Raw genomic sequence first — 14,906 nt, forward strand, 5'->3', positions numbered from 1 at the left:
AGAGACAGAGAGACAGAGAGACAGAGAGAGACAGAGAGAGAGAGACAGAGAGAGATGAGAGAAGGAGAGAGAGAGAGAGGAGAGAGGGAGAGAGAGGAGAGAGAGAGAGGAGAGAGGAGAAAGACAGAGAGGAAGAGAGAAAGAGGAGAGAGGGAGAGAGACAGGAAAGAGAGAGAGGAGAGAGACAGAAACAGAGAGACAGAGAGGAGAGGGGGAAAGAGAGGAAAGAGAGAGAGAGGGAGAGAGAAAGGAGAGAGAGAGAGAGATGAGAGAGGGAGAGAGACAGAGAGAGGGAGAGAGAGAGGAGAAAGGGAGAGAGACAGAGAGAGAGAGAGAGGGAGAGGGAGAGAGAGAGGGAGGAAGAGAGAGAGGAGAGAGGGAGAGAAAGAGGAGAGAGAGAGGGAGAGAGACAGACAGAGAGAGGGAGAGAGACAGAGAGAAAGAAAGAGACAGAGAGAGACACAGAGAGAGAGATGAGAAAAGAGAAATCATGGAAAAGGAGGCAGAGATTGGGTGGAGATCAAGTCAAATTAATTAAATTCAATAAGCATATGGATAAAAATCTGCAGATAAAAAATATAACAAACGACTGATTAGCCATTGATCCTTAAGACCATGTACAATGGGTTGCAATCCCTATCTGCATTTTGGAATATGTGAAGACATTCTGTAACTCTTTTCTGGTCCACTAACTATGTGATTAAAAAGTCAGGTGGCCGATTGGCCGTGTGTCAGAGGTGAGATGCATTCAAAGGCATTTACTTACCAAAGTCAAGAAAGAGGCAAGAGGGTCTTCATTCCTATTGGTTCCCACCCTCAAGTGATGAAGCAAGGACTAAGCCCTAGGTCTTTATCTCTCTCCTCCCCTCCTTCCAGGGCAATTTAGCCCATGTGCACATGGCTCTGCTGTTTCTGTTTTTTGGGGTTTTTTTTTTTTACTATTTAAGGTGAAGGAGGGTGGATATGGTTATGCCCTTGTGAACATCAAAAGGTCATGAGAGAAAGCCACTAGAAGCCTGGAAGTCCATGCCTGGATTTGCCAGAAGCCAGATGGTGAAGAGAGAAGACCAGAGCAACCTGTTTGACTCAGCCCATGTAGCAGAGATGCAGATTCCTCCATCCATTGGCCACAACACATTTGAAAGGAAGCTTGGTGGGACAAATGCTATGTAGGAATACCGTTGTCTGAGACCACTCTTCTCAGGACCTGATGTGGTATAAGAGAGAGTGTGCCACAAGGTGTCAGCAGAAAATATTTGTAACTTCTGGTCTTGTTATATCTTTGAAGTAAATATCACTTTTGAAAAGTTAAGTGATCTTTTTTTGGTGGCCAAGAATTGGAAGTTGAGGGGATGCCCACCAAATGGGGAATGACTGAACAAGTTGTGATGTATGAATGTGACGGAATACTATTGTTCCATAAGAAATGATGATCAGACAGATTTCAGAAAAACCTAGAAAAATTTACATGAACTGATGTTGAGTGAAGTGAGCAGAACCAGGAAAACATTGTTACACAGTTAACAGCAACATTGTGTGATGACTAACTTTGATAGTCTTGTCTCTTCTTAGCAATACAAGGATCTAAGACAGCTCCAAAAGACTCATGATGGTAAATGCCGTCCACATCCAGAGAAAGAACTGTGAGGGATAATTTGCAGTGAAGTTTCCCCATTCTGAAAAATCAAATCTAGAGTGGCTTCAGCATCCACTAGGCCTAAGTTTAGGAGTCACCTGACCTTATAGGAATCTGGGACTTAGAGCAATGGAGACCCTCCCCAGAGCCACCCCAACATAAGATATGCAAAATAAGGATAAAACTGCCTTCCTGGCCTTGCATTGGACACCCACATGTTTCTGTGTCTTTTGCCTCAGGTTTAGATTCCTGGGCTTAGATTGTGGGTCAGTCTCCCTACCAATGAGAGTGAAGGCCAGTTGGGGGTTGGGTTTCTTCATTAGAAGTTTATATAACCATGGGCTTGCTTCTACCTGTTGCTCTCTCCCTGGAAGATGCCATGTGAGTGACAGGGCAGAGCATCCTTTCTCATGAGAAAGAATAAAGACCTTTTCTGATCTTAAACTTAGACTCCAAACTCTCTCATCCCACACAGAACTGTGAATCTGAATGCAGATCAAAGCAGACTATTTTTCTGTCTTTTACGTTGTTCCTTTTTTCTCATGGCTTCTTCCATTGGTCCTAATTTTTCTCTACAACATGACTAATGTGAAAATATGTTTAATATGAATGTATATGTATATTAGATTGCACACCATCTTGGGGAGGGCGAGAGGAGGGAGGGAGAGAAAATTTAGAACTCAAAATTTTATGGAAGTGAATGCTGAAAACTAAAAATAAATAATTTTTCTAAAAAAGAAAAGTAAATTTATGCTAATTGGTTGATGGGAATGGGGGTGTTAATTGGAGTTAATTCCAAGGTTAAACAGAATTGGGGTGTTAATCACTGATGATAACAGTGGTAAGAACACACTGGAATGGAAGCTTGAGCTACAAAAAGTCACTCCTAACCCTTTAGGAGTACCTCTAGAACTGTGAGGGAACAGTGAAGCTCTCCTTGCTATGAGTGAGTCCAGAGTATCTCTTTCATAGATAGGTAGGTAGGTGTAATGCCATGCACAGAAGCTTTCCAGAAGAACTGCTACTGTGAACAGTCTTTTTTTAAAGGTTCTGATTACTCAGTATAGTAATCACTCTATTCCATAACAAAAGCAAAACATCCATGGAAAATCAAGGTACAGCATAATTCAAAGTACAGCATTCACCATATTTCAACAAAATCAGTAGTCTCAAAGTCTTCCACTCTTCCGGCAAAGTCTTGATTAACTCAATCAGTCACTAATCTGTAACAATAGTCAAATTACTCAAAGTACAATCAGTCACTTATTCAGCAAAGTCTTACTAAGTATCATACACAAAATCCTCCACCCCTTAGGTCACTAGTAAACTATAATTCCATAATTACTCAGTATTGATATTACCAAGGAGAGGTCTTTTCTTCATCTTGACTTGGGGCCTGTTCTCAGATTCCCTGGATCCCCTTCCATGGTCCCAGATTCTACCTGGATTCAGTGGCAGACCGCTCCCAGTTCCTTGACCGGCTCTCTGGGGAGGTCCTGCTCCACACTGAAGTTCACAGGGTCTGGTCCATGTCAGATCCTTCACCATGGCTGCTCCAGGGAATTCAAGGCTCAACCAAGCCACAAACAAACAAGGTCTCAGCATCCTGGGGCTCATGCTTCAGTCACCTGGCCTCCCAGGCTCCTGAGATCCTGTTCAGAAGAAGCTCCACCACCACAAGTTCTCAGGACTCAGTTCTTCATTCTTCTGTAGCTGTTCTGCCACCAGATCTCAGTCTCAAGGAAATTCTGACTGTGCCTCTCTGGGTCTTTTCTTATATACACAGTATTACCTACTTCACTTCCTTCAGCCAACTTCCTGTTAATTCAGTTAACAGGAGACAGGAGCTCATACCTTCTGTTCCCCCAATCAGAGATTTGATCAGTTACTAAGTATTAAGTACCTGCTACTTTTTCCAACACAAAAGGGATCTTCAAGTTCAAAATTACATTACCATTACAGTAGGTAGGTAGACAGATTAGATAGATAGATAATACTTTCTATTTCTTAAATAAATATTTTATTAATGAAAGGGGCAGAAATAAGACATTCATGTGAGAAACACATGAAGAGAATTTTATCACCTAACTAACTTCTAACCCTGACTAATTCTAACCCTAAATATACACAATTTTTTTTAAAGCAATTGGGGTTAAGTAACTTGCTCAAGGTTACACAGCCAGTTATTTTGTGTGGGTGCCAAGTATCTGAGGCCGGAACCAATCCCAAGTCTCCTGACCACTTGGCAGCCCCAACACACAAAATTTTGAGAGAATTAGGATAAGAGTATAACTGAAACAGAAAAACACCAATTGTAGCAATGTCTACAGTGCATTGTTATCCAGCAGTTAACTTTAATATGACTATTTTCAGCACTTTGCAGGTTATTTCTGGGAACCTGAGCCAAAGAAATGCTTTGGGACTATAGTAGAATAAAAATTTGTGCCCTATCTGACAGAAATGTACACTTACAGATATATAGAGTTTCTCAACCTAAGTCAGAGATGAGTCAGTACACATTAGGAGGCCCTGACTTGAGGCATTAGGAGCCAGATGAATCAAGATCAGAAGAGCAGGAGTCTGTAACCAAGAAAGCTGAGGGCTGGAAAGAGATCTGAGAAGCCCATGAGAGAAGCTATTTACAGAAGTTCAGAAAACAGAACACAGAACCTGCTAGAAATTGAGGTCAGCTAACTAGAAGTTCTGCCATTAATGTGGGGAGATGATTTGATTGGAGGAAATTTCTGTTGTGTGAACAAGTTAACAGGAAGAAAGATAATCCTCTACTACAGGTGAAGAACCATATGGGGGGAAATGCTGCCTTGCTCTCTAGCTTGTGAGAGAAGAAACCCCTCAAAGGCTTGCCTACACAGCTCTTTTTTCCATTTAAAAATTTTTATTTAGTATTTTATTTTTCCCCAGTTACATGTAAAAACAATTTTTAAATTAAATTTTGTTTGTTTTTAGTTTACATCATTCATATCCTCAAGATTTTGAGTTACAAATTTTCTCCCCATCTTTCTGCTACCCACAACCCCAAAACAGCTATACCACTGTATCCCCCCTCCACCAATCTGTTCCCTCCTATATCCTCCCCCATCCCCCTCCAACTTTCCAGTAGGGCAAGATGGATCTCCATGCCCCAGTGCCTGTATATCTTATTTCCCAGTTGCATGTAAAAAAAAAATAATTATATATATTAAACATTTGATTTTAAAACTTTGAATTCCAGATTCTTTCCTTTCCTCCCTCCTCACCCACCCTTACTGGGACGAAAAAGCAATTCAATATAGGTTGTACATGTGTAGCTATGCAAAACATTTCCATAGTGGATATGTTGTGAAAGACTGACTATATTTCCCTCCATCCTATCCCGTCCCCCACTTATTCTATTTTCTCCTTTGACCTTATCCCTTTTCAAAAGTGTGTGCTTCTAACTGCCCCCCCCAACCTGACCTCACCTCCAGCATCCCCCCTCTCATCCCCTTCCCCCATACTCTCCTGTAGGGCTAGATACCCTATTTCAAGTGTATGTCATTCCCTTCCTAAGCCAAATTCAATGAGAGTATGGTTGACTCATTCCCTTTTGCCTTCCTGTTCTTCCCCTCCATTGTAACCATTTTCCTTGCCTCTTCTATATGAGATAATTTACCCCATTCTGTCTCTACCCATCTCCTCTCATTATATTCCTCTCTCACCTCTGAATTTCACCTTTTAAGTATCATCCCTTCCTATTCAATTGAACCTGTGCCCTCTGTCTATGTATACCTGTACACATATATATATACACTCACATATGTATTTATACTCCCATATACCCTCCTATATAGACATTTATGTATGTATACATATATATATATATATATACATTTATATTTTCTTCAGCTATCCTCATACTGAGAAAAGTTTCATAAGTTACAATTATCACTTTACCATGTAGGAATGTAAATAGTTCAACTTTGATAAGTTCCTTTGATTTCTTTTCCCTATTTACCTTCTCATGCTTCTCTTGCTTCTTGTATCTGAATGTCAAATTTTCTGTTCAACTCTGGTTTTTTCATCAAGAATGCTTGAAAGTCCTCTATTCCACTGAATAACCACATTTTCCCCTGAAATATGATACTCAGTTTTGCTGGGTAGGTGATTCTTGGTTTTAATCCCAGATCCTTTGACCTCTGGAATGTCACATTCCAAGCCCTTCAATCCCTCAGTGTAGAAGCTGCCAGATCCCCTGTTATCCTGATTGTGTTTCTACAATATTCAAACTGTTTTTTTCTTGGTTACTTGTAATATTTTCTCCTTGATCTGGGAATTCAAGAACCTGGCTATAATATTCCTAGGAGTCTCCTCTTTGGGATCTTTTTCAAGAGGTGATCAGTAGATTCTTTCAACCTCTATTTTGCCCTCTTGTTCTAAAACGTCAGGGAAATTTTCCTTCAGAATTTCTTGTAGGATGATTTCTAGATTCTTTTTGATTATGGCTTTCAGATTGCCCAATAATTTTTAAGTTATCTCTCCTGGATCTATTTTCCAGGTCAGTGGTTATTCCAATGAGATATTTCACATTGCCTTTTAATTTTCATTTGTTTGGATCTGTTTAATAGTATCTTGATTTCTCATAAAGTCATTAGCTTCCATTTGCTCCAATCTAATTCTGAAGGAATTATTTTCTTCAGTGAGCTTTTGAAATTCTTTTTCCATCTGGCAAATTTGACTTTTTAAGCCATTCTTCTTCTCATTGGCTTTTTGTGCATCTTTTGCCATTTGAGTTAGTTTGTTTTTAAGGTATTTTCATCAGGTTATTGACTCTCTTTTTATGATTTTCTTGCATCATTCTCATTTCTCTTCCCAATTTTTTCTCCACTTCTCTTATTTGGTTTTCAAAATCCTTCTTAAACTCCTCTATAGCCTGCAACTAGTTCATTTTTTTTTAAAGCAATTGGGGCTAAGTAACTTGCTCAAGGTTACAGACCAGTTTTGTGTGTGTGTGTGTGTGTGTGTGTGTGTGTGTGGGTGTTAAGTATCTGAGGCTGGAACCAGTCCTGGGTCCTCCCAACTCTGGGGCCAGCACTCTTACTCATTGCACCACCTAGCTGTCCTGCCAGTTCATATTTTTCTCTGAAACTTTTGGTGCAGGAGTCTTGACTACATTGTCTTCCTCACATTCCATGCTTTGATCCTTTTTGTCCCCAAAATAGGAATCTAAGGTTTGACTACCGTGCTTGCTTTGCTTCCTTTGCTTGCTCATGTTGCCACTCAATTACTTGACTTTTGAGCTTTTTGCCACAGTAGAACTCTGCTTCCAGAGAGGAGAGCTTTGTCCCAAATTGATGGGGTTTTCTCTGCTGTCAGTGCTGTTAGTTGGGTGTCCTCTCAGAAGCCTCCACAGGCTCTGGTACCTGGTCAGTCACACACCCCAGCACCTCTATCTAAGACAGCTATCCAGATCCAAGCAGGTTAATGCAAGAGTGATTACCCCTCAGAGTGGTTGCTTGGTCCCCCTATGATCTGCAGGCCAGGAGTTCTGAAAAAGCCACAGGGTGGCAGCCACTGCATCTCAGCTGCTTCTCCCTCTAGGGGGCAGAGGCTGGACCACACTCCCAGACCCCCTGTTCCCAAAGTCCACACTGACTTTTGACTTTGCCTTTGGTATTTATGGGTTGATAATTCTGGAAACTGCCACAGCTGCTGGTGAACCACTCTCCCAAAATCCCTCCAGCTGGGGCTGGTCAGGGCCACCCTGAGGCTAAAACCTGAGGGCTCACTCAGGGCTGGGATCTGTTCCCAGCCGGCTACAATGAACCCTTCCTGTTGGCCTGCCAGGCTGCCTTCAGCAAGAGGTTTGTTTCTCTCTGTCACTTTGTGGGTTCTGTAGCTCTAAAATTTGTTTAGAGTCATATTTTATAGGTATTTGAAGTGGTTATGGGGGAAGTGCATGGAGTTTTCCTGTTTCTATGCTGCCGTGTTGGCTCTGCCCCCCCATAAAAACCATTTTTAACATTCATTTTTAAAATTTTGAGTTCCAAATTGTCTCACTTTCTCACTGAGAAGGCAAGTAATTTGATATGGGTTATACATGTATAGTCATGGAAAACATTTTCTTAATATGCTGTCAAAGAAAACATAGACCAAAAAAATTCCTCAAGAAAAATAAAGTTAAAAAAAGTATGCTTCAATCTGTATTCAGACACCATTAGTTCTCGCTCTGGGGATGGATAGCATTTGTCATCCTAAGTCCTTCAGAGTTGTCTTGGATTGTTGTATTGCTGAGAACAGCTAAGTCATTCACAGCTGATAATCTTACAATATTGCTGTTACTTTGTACATGGTACATCAGCTTAATACATAACTTTTTTTTTTACTTTTTGGAGGGCAACTGGGGTTAAGTGACTTGCCCAAGGTCATATGGCTAGTTTTTGTGTTAAGTGTCTGAGGCCAGATTTGAACTCAGGTCCTCCTGACTCCAGGGCCAGTGCTTTATTCACTGAGCCACCTAGCAACCCCTCACTGCATAACTCTTAACCTCCTTCTGTGGCTCAAGGTGAGAAACCCCCTCAAAGCCTCAAGCAAAAACTCATCTGCTTTGCATATTCCAGCATTAAAGAAACCGAGTTCAATGTTGCCTCAGCACCTAGCCAAGAGAGAGCACACTAGGTAACCCCAAAAAGATGCTAGCCTTAACCCTGCTGCTGCCAATTGGTTAAAAGAATTTAACATCAGTGATCCAAGAGTAGTAGAAGCCACTTCACTCAGTGGGAGAGCAAAGAGACCCAGAAGAGGGCTAAGCAGAAAGAAAGAAGACTGTTCCTGCCCTCAAAGGATTTATATTCTAATAGGGGACAACAACTTGTAAAAGGAAGCTGAATACTGGGGAGGTGGAGGTGAGGGGGAAGGTATCTAAATGGGGGAATTGTAGAGAAATTCTGGGAAGTTAGGAGTGGAACCTGAAGGAGCAGGAAGTTGTGACTGACTTGGGCATTTCCTTAAAGTAAAGGTTCTGGAAGGAACCATCCATTTAGAGGAAAGGGCCTCAGGGAAGAGTACAGGAGATTACTTCCAGAGAGAAATGCAGAGCTGGACTGAACGTCGCGGATAAGGAAGCTTCTGTTCCATGGTATAAAAAGTCCAGAGAGTCAAGAGTGAAGGCATGGCTGGGCTGGACACTTTCCTTAAAGTGTCCATACGGGAAGGAACTAATCAATAACAGGAAGGGGCAACAGGGGCAGAGAGGGCTTCCAGTGTGAGAAATCCGGGGGTGGAATAAAATTCCCGGGTGAGAAATTAATGGTGTCATTGTGACCCCTTTAAACAAAAGAGAAGCACACTGGTGGGGCTCTGGTTAGGAGCAACAGGCATGAGTATATGGCTCCTTCCACACCAGGGTTACCTTTAGGACCCTGAAAATAAACTGTAGATGTGTTGTAGCTGTCCCCTCTTCTGAGATCTGATAGAATGAGAAGAGGATAGAGTGAGTGAATGAGCTAGCAAGAGAGAGCAGAGAGGTATAGAAAATATTTTGTCCATTATATATATGTGTCTATGTATATACACATATGTACATATATATGTAACATCTAGCTGTATGTCATAATTTGGACAACATTATTCATCCACTTTTTTTTCCTGTGTGGATGGTTAAACCAAACTCTTGGGTGGTAACAAATATCTTCCAGAAGATTCTGCTATGTTCTGGGGTTTGATGCAACATGCTACTATCTCCAAACATGAGCAGCTCGAGAACCTCACAATCTATAGGGATTTACAATCTGTTTTGGGTGTCCTCCACCACAATGACCAACACATTCCATGAGCAGATCTCTCCCTGTTGTATGTCTCACCTGATATTTATGATCCAAGGGTAGTTGAACGAAATTATTTTGTTGTTATGTCTTTCGAGGAATCTTGAATGATATTCATGTATGGATAGGAGACACTTTTTTGGAGGAGAGGCTTTAAGGATGCATTTTCTTCTACTGAATTAAATTCTATTTCATAATCAACAGAATACAGTGAGAGCTTGTATTTGCTAGATCTTTCTGTCAGTTAAGTGATGGTAAAGATGTTTTCTGGGATATCACTAATGAGAGCCTGCCTGTTCCCTACCAATACCCTCATTGAGGAAGTCCCCAGTGGCTCATTGCTTAGAAGACTCATTAACATAACATGTACCCATATAAGTAAATGCAAGATAAATACACAAGTCATTTCAGTTCGTGGTAGAAGGGAAATAGCAACAACCAGGGGAATTAAGGAAGGATTCCTGTAGGGTGTAGCACTTGAACTGAACACTAAAGAGAACTAGAAGTTCCAAAGGGTGGAGATGAGGAGAAAGAACATTCCAGGCTTGGGGGATAGTTGTGCACAGGCACAGAGGTGAAGGAATAAAAGGGAGGAAGGAAGGAGGAAAGGAAGGAAAGAAGCAAGGAAGGAAGGAAGGGAGGAAGGGAGGGAGGGAGGAAGGAAGGAAGGAAGGAAGGAAGGAAGGAAGGAAGGAAGGAAGGAAGGAAATCAATAAATGAGGGAATAAGTAGAAAGACCACAAAATTTAGAATAACAGGTACTGAATTCAAATTTGAGTTCTGTTACTTACTGCCCCTTGAGTAATGATAATAATGATAGACATTTGTGTAATGCTTTAAAAAGTTTGCCAAGTGGGGCGGTTAGATGGCACAGTGAATAGAGCACCGGCCCTGGAGTCAGGAGGACTTGAGTTCAAATGTGACCTCAGACACTTAACACTTACTAGCCATGTGACCTTGGGCAAGTCACTTAACCCCAACTGCCCTGTCCTCCCCCTCAAAAAAAAAGCAAAAAGTTTGCAAAGTATTGAGCCTCACAATAAGGTGACCTATGGGTTACATACTTTCTATAGGTATTATTTTCTCATTTTTATATGAGGGAACTGATGGTCTTAGAGGAAAAATGACTGGTTATGGACACGTGGCTAGTATGTACCAGAGACAGGATCTGAACTCCTGCTTCTTGACTACAAATCCAATACTGTATTTCTCTACCCTTCTGGGCCTCAATTTTCTAATCTATAAAATTAGGACATTGGACTTGGTGACCCATAAGATTCTTCCAGCTCTAAATATATGATTCTATAAATTAATAATCCTCTGACACTGCATCACCCTGGTGCCCTCACATGTGGACCATTGCACTAACCACTGGTGGGTCTGCCTGCCTCAATCCTCTCCCCACTCCAGGCCATCCTCCATTCAGTCACCAAAGTGATTTTCCTAAATCGCAGGTCTGATTTTGTCACCCCACCCCACCTCTATTCAGTCAAAGCCAGTGACTCCCATAGGATGGGATATAAAATCCTCTGGAGTGCAAAGTCTTCACAGCCTAATCCCATTCTCTTTCTCATTTTCCACCTTACACCCTTCCTCTATCATACCTTCCCTCTTTTAATTATTTCCTGTTTATCTTCTCTATAACTTCTTTGTATGTATTTGTTTGCTTGTTTTTCCCCATTAGATTGTGAGCTCCCAGAGGGCAAGGACTGCCTTTTGCATTCTTTGTAGCCCTAGCCTTTACAGAGTGCCTAGCACAGGGTAGGTGCTCAGTAAATGTTCATTGACCGACTGAGAAAGTCAAAGTTACAACAATTCAGACCTTTCATTCTAGGATAATCTAGAATGAGGTCCTACTGCTTTGTTTGGCCCAGACAGGACATTTCCTCGTGATGACAGAGAAGAATGGTCTCAGTTCTGTGAGTTACAGCTGAGGGAGTGAGCCGGGGCTGGGAGCCAGCTTAACAATAGACAGCAGGGAGAGCACTGGGGGCTGGTAAAGCCCTTAGCATCTTATCTCATCTGATTTCCACAAATACCCTGGGAGGTAGCTGCTGTTATTTTACAGATGAAACTGACTTGCCAAGAGAACAATGACTTGCCAAGGGTCTCATGGCCATTAAGTGACTGAGGCAAGATTCCCACTCAGGTCTTCCCGACTCCAGATTCAGCATTCTACCCATTGCACCACCATGATGGATCCATCATAGACAGCATTTACAGAGCACTTGGAGGTTTGCACAACACTTTACAAACACTATTGCATTTGATCTTCACAGGAACCCTGGAAGGCAGATGTATCATTATTATTTTTACACATGAGGAGACTGAGGCAGACAGTGGCTAAGTGACTTCCCAGGGTCACACAGTTAGTGCTGGGAGGCTGGTTTCGAACCCAGATCTTCTTAACTCTATGTTGGGAAGCACTCCATCCCCTGCACCACCTACTGACACTGTGTCAGAGAAAGGTCTAAAAACCCAAGCACTTCTCATCCTACAGTCACCTCTCTAGTCATTACTTCTGCTGCTGAGGGTATTGTGGTTGAATTGTTTTTCAGTCCTGTCTGACTCTTTGGGGTCCCTTTTGTGGGGGGCCTTGATAAAGACACTGAAATAGTCTCCCATTTCCTTCTCAGGCTCATTTTATAAGAAAACTAAGGCAAAGAGGGTGAAGTGACTTGCCCAGGGTCACACAGCTTGTAAGTGTCTGAGGTGAGAATTGAACTCAGGAAGATGAGTCTTCCCGATTCGAGGCATGGCACTCTATCCACCGTGCTACCTAACTACCCACACTGAGAGTATTACCAACAGTGGATTTCAGCTGCCTATTAAGAAAGTACTATGTGGACATGTTATTATTTTTTTAAAGAAAAGCTGATATCCTGGCCCGGTTCTGGGTATTATCTTGTTGAGCAATATCTCAGACAAAACTAATGACAAAAAGAAAAAAGGGCATTTGCCCTCATAACCGAATCACAGGGATCATCTGCCAAGATCTAAGACTGAGCAAAGCTTAGTGAGGCTTTAGCTAGATAGACCAACGCATCTGGGAATCCCTCTCAAATAGCAGGAACTGTGTGTGTGTGTGTGTGTGTGTGAGAGAGAGAGAGAGAGAGAGAGAGAGAGAGAGAGAGAGAGAGAGAGAGAGAGAGAGAGATGGCAGGAGGAAGCATAGTGGGGTGGAGGGAAAGAGATCTTGGATGGAAGTCACAAGATCTGGATTCTAGTCTTGGCTTTGCCAATGAATGGCTGTGAAACTATAGTCAAGCTCCCTCCCCTGTCTGAGCTGGTTTCCACCTCTAAAAAACTAGGAAAGTTAACTTAACTCTTAACTTTGATACTCTATGATTCTATGGGAGCCAGGTAAGGAAGGAACTGATCTATTAGTGAGAGACCTCTGGTCCCTAGAGAAAGGAGCAGATAGGTTGACCCAGGACACACTAGCAGAAGGAATCCCTTTTCTCCTCATTTTCATTCATCTCCATCTCCCTCCCCAGGGTCACAAAACATAAAGTTGGAACGGATTCCAGAAATTATCCAGTCCTACCCCCTTCATGTTACAGAGGTGGAAACTGAGGCCCAGGAAAGGTAAGTGATTTGACCAAGGTCACACAGGTAGTTTCAGTGGTGGGATTTGAATCCAGACCTGGCAACTTTCTTCTGTTCCTTCTACATAGATACTATGTCCTCTGCATGGCTGATCCTGGGACAAGTCTCTGCCAATGCTTACAGCTCTGAGTTAGGGCCTTCCTTGCATCTTGAGTTCCCTCCACCCAATAACCCTTGCTGTCTCACTGGTCCTTAGAGATAAGTCCTACCTCTAGACAGACTAGAAGCCCTCCAGGCCAGGCCTAGGCCTCACTCCTCCCCTCCTCCTATCTCCTTCTGGCACAGGACTAGCCTGGGGGGGGGGGGGGATAGGGAGAGAGGATCCAGCCAAAAGCTCAGTGGGTAAGCCCCAAGGGACACTGTACAACTTTTCACTGGGGGTCTGGTTGTGGGGGCTCTGCAGGAACAGGATTGGGGGGTGGAGGGGAGACAGAGCCAGGAGCTCTGGACCCAACAAACCTGTGAGATGGGTCAGTGTGAGCATTGTTCATCCCACTTTATAGATGAGAATCCTGAGACTCTTCCAGACTCCATGACAATCACACCCACCCAACAAGCCCAACCTCACCTTGCACCTCAGTGGCTGCCTATCCAGTCTCGTCTGATCTCCTTGTCTGCCAGCAATCTTGGTAGATCAGTGCTGTTATTATCCTATATTTCCACTTGAGATAACTGAGGGTCAGAGGCCAGGGTCCCAGCCATTAGGGGTTAGAGGAAGAATGCAAACCTAGGCTCCCCACTCACCCCAACCCCACACAGTGGCTCCATCGCCTCTGCAAGGCTGGCCCTCTCTCCTATGTACATTCACAACCCCTCCCCACACACACACAGAAACATACTCCCTACAACAACCTCATTACACCTGTCTGGCCTGCTCCAATCCTGGTGGGAACAGCCCAGTCTCTCTGGGCAGATTGATTTATCCAACTAATTAGCCCCAATTAATATTAATACACATTCTTCTCCCAGGCTGTCAGAACCTGACAGGAGGGCCTGGCTATAATCAATCTCCCCATCACCGGCATCCTGGTGACGCTACCGGCTGGGACAGCAGCACGAGGCTGGAAATAGACTGACCTTCCTGGCCTGGGGCTCCATGGGCCTGGCTTAGACACTGGGCCCCTCACTGTTCTGTCTGGGCCAGGGCCCTCTGGGCCCCCCACCTGCCACCCCCACCCCAGGGACATGGAGCTGATTATAAATGATGGCCACAGGCCGTGGGGCTGCCAGTGGAGGCCTTCACCACAGCAGGAAGGATCTGAGTTAGACCTAGTGAGGGCCGCCCCAATGGCAAGGGCAGTCTGACTGCCGCAAATGAGGGGTCAGAAATAACTTGTTCACAGAAGAAGGCTGGGCTGAGAGGGAGCAGGGAAAGATGGGGCCTCCCTTTTTGAGGCACTGTCCCAAGGACCAGCTTTTAGGCTGCTTTGGTTGGTCCTATGGGGCAGAACCAGGAGCAGTGATGGGGGTAGGGAGAAGGAAGCCAATTCAGGCTGGACATCAGGAGAAACTTCCCACCAATGAGAGACATCCAGAATCAGATTTGGCAGCCCAAAGGAGGTCTCCAAGCAGAAGCCAAAGCCAGATGGGGCCTTGTTAGGGGAGTTCTTAGAGGGGATTCTCACTCAGAACCAGAGGCTTTTCAGGTTTCTTCTAGCTATGAGATTCTGGAACTCTGTGAATGTGACCCCAATAACCTGGCCCAGCTGAATGTTCACATCTACCTTGGGTGAGGGATGGCTCAGGGGAGAAAAGAGAGACCTGGGTGGGAAGTCAGAAGATCTGGGTTTAAAACTTTACTTTGGTATAGCCATGTGTAATAAGAATGTAAATTTTAAAGATCTTCCCTGCCCCTAGGCTAA

General features: G+C 43.5%; 1 protein-coding gene across 7 annotated transcripts in view; it reads right to left on the reverse strand.

Moving 5' to 3' along the window:
• Window positions 1-14,906, reverse strand: part of LOC138165386 (fatty-acid amide hydrolase 1-like) — a 44,312-nt gene that overhangs the window by 17,270 nt on the left and 12,136 nt on the right. The gene's annotated exons all lie outside the window — the stretch shown is intronic.

The sequence above is a fragment of the Petaurus breviceps genome, unplaced genomic scaffold (genome assembly GCF_028583685.1).
Source record: "Petaurus breviceps papuanus isolate PSGF00001 unplaced genomic scaffold, PetGlider_PUasm1.0 208, whole genome shotgun sequence".
Classification (NCBI taxonomy): domain Eukaryota; kingdom Metazoa; phylum Chordata; class Mammalia; order Diprotodontia; family Petauridae; genus Petaurus; species Petaurus breviceps.